Below are 6,000 nucleotides of genomic sequence, written 5' to 3' on the forward strand. Positions count from 1 at the left end.
ATCCTTAGAAGAGTCCAAAGGCAGTAGGAGGATACTTTAAGAGGAAAATCGGGAGGGCAAAAAAGGGACATGAAATAGCTTTGGCAAATAGAATTAAGGAGAATCCAAAGGGTTTTTACAAATACATTAATGACAAAAGGGTAACTAGGGAAGAGTATAGGGCCCCTCAAAGATCAGCAAGGCAACCTTTGTGTGGAGCTGCAGAAAATGCGGGAAGATACTAAATGAGTATTTTGCATTAGTATTTACTGCGGAAAAGGATATGGAAGATATAGAAAGTAGCGAAATAGATGGTGACATCTTGCAAAATGTCCATATTACAGAGGAGGAAATGCTGGATGTCTTGAAACGCATAAAAGGTGGATAACTCCCCAGGACCTGATCAGGTGTACCCTAGAACTCTGTGGGCAGCTAGAAAAGTGATTGCTGGGCCTCTTGCCGAGATATTTGTATCATCGATAGTAACAGGTGAAGTGCCGGGAGACTGGAGGTTGGCTAACGTGTTGCCACTCTTTAAGAAGGGTAGTAAGGACAAGCCAGGGAACTACAGACGAGTGAGCTTGATAATCGGTGGTGGGCAAGTTGTTGGAGGGAATCCTGAGGGACAGAATGTACATGTATTTGGAAGAGCAAGGACTGATTAGAGATAGTCAACATGGCTTTGTGTGTGAGAAATCGTGTCTCATAAACTTGATTGAGGTTTTTTGAAGAAGTATCAAAGAGGATTGATGAGGGCAGAGGGGTAAATGTGATCTATATGGACTTCAGTAAGGCATTCGACAAGGCTCCCCATGGGAGACTGATTAGCAAGGTTAGATCTCATGGAATACAGGGAGAACTAGCCATGTGGATACAAAACTGGCTCAAAGGTAGAAGACAAAAGGTGGTGGTGGAGGGTTGTTTTTCAGACTAGAGGCCTGTGGAGTGCCACAAGATTCAGTGCTGGGTCCTCTACTTTTTGTCATTTACATAAATGATTTGGATGCAAGCATAAGAGGTGAACTTAGTAAGTTTGCAGATGACACCAAAATTGGAGGTGGAGTGGACAGCGAAGAGGGGTACCTCAGATTACAGCAGGATCTTGAACAGATGGGCCAATGGGCTGAGAAGTGGCAGATGGAGTTTAATTCAGATAAATGCGAGATGCAGCATTTTGGGAAAGCAAATCTTAACAGGATTTATACACTTAATGGTAAGGTCCTAGGGAATGTTGATGAACAAAGAGACCTTGGAGTGTAGGTTCATAGCTCCTTGAAAGTGGAGTCACAGGTAGATAGGATAGTGAAGAAGGCGTTTGGTATGCTTTCCTTTATTGGTCAGAATATGGAGTACAGGAGTTGGGAGGTCATGTTGCAGCTGTACAGGACATTGGTTAGACCACTGTTGGAATATTGTGTGCAATTCTGGTCTCCTTCCCATCAGAAAGATGTTGTGAAACTTGAAAGGGTTCAGAAAAGATTTACAAGGATGTTGCCAGGGTAGGAAGGTCTGAGCTACAGGGAGAGGTTGAACAGGCTGGGGCTGTTTTCCCTGGAGCATCGCAGGCTGAGTGGTGACCTTATAGAGGTTTACAAAATTATGAGGGGCATGGATAGGATAAATAGACCAAGTCTTTTCCCTGGGATCGGGGAGTCCAGAACTAGAGGGCATAGGTTTAGGGTGAGAGGGGAAAGATATAAAAGAGGGTGGTACATATATGGAATGAGTTGCCAGAGGAAGTGGTGCAACATTTAAAAGGCATTTGGATGGGTATATGAATAGGAAGGTTTGGAGGGATATGGGCAGGGTGCTGGCAGGTGGGACGAGATTGGATTGGGATATCTGGTCAGCATGGACGGGTTGGACCGAAGGGTCTGTTTCCATGCTACACATCTCTATGACTCTATGAAATCAGACGTGGAAATGCATGTGAAATGAGAAAGGAAACTCAAGGCTGTGGAGGAAGAGAGTTGAATAGCTCTTAAAGCACAATAATCCATATTTCTCCACCCTGAATTTCTGTTACACAAGGCAAAAATATAGCCATTGTTGAATTGATACCCAGTACTTCATTAAGCGTGATTTGTGTGTTCAAAAAGTTGCATTTATACAGTGTCTTCTGTGATCACAGGACAGCTCAAAGTGCTTTACAGCCAAACTTCTTTTGAAGTAAGTGTTATAATATGGGAAATGTATCATCAGCATATAATCATGGAGCAGAAACTGAGTATTATATGTCCAAAATCACCTTGCAATTAATCAAATAATTTTGTGAATCACTGTCACTGCTGTCATGCAACAAAACAGAAAAGCCATTTACAATGTCACACCAACAGGTTATACTAACCTGACAACTTGTTTGTGATGTAACTTGAGGAATAAGTATTCCGAGACATGAGAGATGAACACCTCCTCCAAAAAAATACAACTACTTATGGGTATTTTATGTATTTTGAGTACAAAGACAGGATTTCAGTTTAATCTCATCCAAAGCATGGTACCTTCCAGTGTTCAGCCCTCCTTAGTTCAGCGCTGGAAATAATATCACATTTTCTCCAGAACTCTCCAAAGACACTACCAGACCTGCTGAGTTTCTCCTGCACTCTGCATTTGTTTCAGATTTCCATCATCCACAGAAATTTGCCTTGTCTCAAATGTCAACTTTTGCTTTTGCAATGGGACTTTAACTCACAATATTGTGCATTGGAGACAATGTTGCCAACTGAGTCATAGCTGAACTCATTATAGAGGGTCATGAGAAGTTATCCCTATTTTTTTCTAAAACTGAAAATGCTAATAAATTATTGTAAACTAGAGAACAGGACATAAATTCTCAGCAATTTTGCTGTTTTTCCTTGCAGTCTAATAGCAGATAACTTACCACAGGGTCTTCAAAGGAAATCCTGTATCCTTTTCATATCACTTCACAGGTCTACATCTTTCTCTAACCACAGACAATTAATTAAATACTCATTTCTCCCAACAGCAGTTGGTCATTGAGGGAAAGAGAATATATGTATACAACTGGTATTTCCATTATACATTTGACACATTCCAAAGCACTTCACAAAAATAATTATCAAAATCTGGAAGAGCCACAGGAGGTGTGAGGACCAGTAACCAAAAGCATGGTCAGAGTAGGCTTTAAAATGAGAATCTTCCAGGAAAGTGATGCAGAGAAAAAAGTGGTAACAACATGTCATCTGTGTCTCTCCACATCACATCCCTCCCTCCCTCCCTCCCCCAGGTCATAAATTCAAGACACACTCTAGTGACATGCACAAATATTCTAGAACCTGTTATTAACTCCCAAATGAGCAATCCTACGGTTCATCTATGTACTGAGGTAGCAGGAGTACTATGACAATACTTGAAGGTGTGCAAGGGTCCTCGCCTGATGCCCATTTTAAAACTTCAACCAAGACCAACATACATGTCTTTTATCACCCGTGGGACTTCGTAATGCAGAAATTAGCTGCTGCATTTCACTGCATTACAGCAGTGATGATAACTCTAAAAAAACAACTGGCTGCAGAACGCTTTGGAAGCTTCGATGTGAGAAAAGTAATATACAAATGCAATACTTTTCCTGACAATTATAATATCCAACACTCTAAGGTGACTCTCGACAACAGGCAAACAGGTCACTTTGTGAATGCCTCAATCGCCAGTCTTTTTAATGGGTCACAAAGAAGAAAAAAAGAGTGCCTCAAGCAATCCCAAATTGTGATCCGTCCCTTTTGTCGCAGGCGAACGATCTGCCCAATTGTGGCTGTTACGGATAAACAGAAAATTGCTGGAGCATTTCGAAGCCAACATCCCGCACAACCGACCTCAGCATCCCCTCCCCCCATCTCTTTTGTTGTAGAATGAACTTTCCGTCAATTTGTTCTATGAGCTATCGGGACATTTAGATTAGACACTCCACACACAAAAACGCAAAAATGCAGTGGGATAACTGCAGGTCAAGAAGCGGCGGTTATATCCTGATCTGGAAGCTGCTTTGCTGAAGGTGCTTCTTGCACAGAGGTAGCACAACATGTCCACCTGCTGTCAGCCCATGGAAGCTCGTACCCCCCAATCACATCTGTGCCAAATCTCCGCCCCGCCGCCACCATCCTCCGTCTTACCTGTTCGGACTCCCCTCTTGTTCCAATCTTCTGGGAGGCACGGCCTAAAAGGTGGCCAGGTTTTGAAAGCAAGAAGCTTCTCGAGCCGATAGCCGACGCGGGATCCTCACTCAGACCGACCCCTCTCGTTCTGACGCAATGAAGCCGCTCGGTGCTACTCCTGCTTTTCTTTGATCTTGCCCACCCCTCTTTACCTCACAGCCGTCTACTCTGCCCCAATCTTGGCTGCCATCAGCCGCCGCACCTGAGACCAACTGTCACCGACTAAGACACGGCCCCCAACGTCTTTTACTACGCGCGCCTCACACTAACATCGAGGCGCCGCGCCGGGCCCCGCCTCCTCCCTTGGTCGGTGCCACAGCCATTGGCCGTGGACCCGCAGCAAGCCCCGCCCACTCAACGACAGCCTTCTCCTCCATTGGACTCTCCCAGGTTCAGTTATGTGATCTCACAGTGGGGTGGGCAGGGCCGAGGCGCATCAAGTTTGGTTGCTTCTGGTTTTCGGCTATGGTGCGGGACGGTTGGGAACCTTCAGCCAATCGGCGGTGGCTGGCAGTCTAGCACTATCAGTTTTGTTTCTGTGTCGTTCATAAAATAGGCTCCTAGTTATTTATTACCCTCACAATGTTTTACATTGCATTAGTGCATTGAAGGATCGGCACCAAATGTTATGCTTTCTCCCATTCGAAAACTGGAATTGCTATATAACGAGCTCAGAAAGTATTTGTATCCATCATCATGGATGAATGAACAACTTCCCTTTGCTTCCCACCCCCCAAGGCCAAGTCTACACCAAAGCTGAAATACCCTTTTCTCTCCAACACCACACCACAGTTCTTAGCGTAAAAAGAACTGGCACGTTTCCAAGTTTCCATTTTCCCAATAAAAAAGGGAAAGACAAAATTCCGGTCACATTCACAAGGATCTTGGTCCTTCCATTTATGTCCGCAATGTCTGAACCGTTCACCATCTCACTTCAGGATGAGGAGGTCGGGAATCTAAATTTCAGTCCTCATATTTGAGAACGTCTCGGCTAACACTTCAGTTCATTGTTCAGCCGGTGCTACTACCAATTGAGCTATCTTTTGGATGAGATATTAAAATGCGTTTTCAGGTAAAATCTCCAACGTCAGAAAGTGACGACTGCAGATGCTGGAGATCAGAGTGGAGAGCATGGTGCTGGAAAAGCACAGCAGGTCAGAAAGCATCCAAAGGGCAGGAGAATCGACATTCCGGGCATATTCATCAGGGCTTCCTCGACACGATCCAACAGCACTGCTGCAGAAGCAAGGGTAAGATACCAGGCATACTGGCCAACATTTATCTCGCAATCATTGAGCGGATTATCCATTCACTCCATTTGTTTTCTTTCTCTTTGGATTGTTTCTACTCTGTGTATTCTAAAATGAGATCCTTATCAGATGAATAATTCATCTATCATAATTGTACATTATCAGTAGATGTTAGAAAATATTATTAAAGAATTTATGAATGGACATTTAGAAAAAGCTCAGCGTGATCAGGCAGAAGCAATATGATTTTGTGAAAGAAAATGTTATTTAACCATTTTATTGTAATCTTTGAAGAAGTAACATATACTGTTAATTAAAGGGAAACAGTGGATCGACTGTATTTAGATTTCCGGCAGGCATTTGATGTAATGCCACAATAAAGGTTACTGTGCAAAATTAAATAGCTAGTAAAGCTATATTCTTATTACTCCAAACATGCTGCTCAAAGAAATTGTCCTGAAAATGTCATATGAACTTGTCATGTCAGCTTCATTTGCACATCTGATTTTTCCAGGGTGAGGTCCTGGAGAGTGTTGCTGAACAAAGAAACCTTGGAGTGCAGGTTCATAGTTCCTAAAAAAGTGGAGTCACAGGTAGAC

General features: G+C 43.3%; 1 protein-coding gene across 2 annotated transcripts in view; it reads right to left on the reverse strand.

Annotated features, from left to right (window-relative positions):
• scai (suppressor of cancer cell invasion) overlaps nt 1-4,185 on the reverse strand; it is a 181,238-nt gene extending 177,053 nt beyond the window's left edge. The window contains exon 1 of one of the 2 annotated variants that reach the window (XM_060841078.1): nt 4,110-4,150. The gene's annotated coding sequence lies outside the window, so the exon portion shown is untranslated. Of the gene's footprint in view, nt 1-4,109 lie in introns of both variants that reach the window. The other variant, XM_060841077.1, reaches the window with a different exon arrangement.
• Nucleotides 4,186-6,000: the final 1,815 nt, after the last annotated feature.

Source organism: Hemiscyllium ocellatum, chromosome 21 (assembly GCF_020745735.1).
Source record: "Hemiscyllium ocellatum isolate sHemOce1 chromosome 21, sHemOce1.pat.X.cur, whole genome shotgun sequence".
NCBI lineage: Eukaryota > Metazoa > Chordata > Chondrichthyes > Orectolobiformes > Hemiscylliidae > Hemiscyllium > Hemiscyllium ocellatum.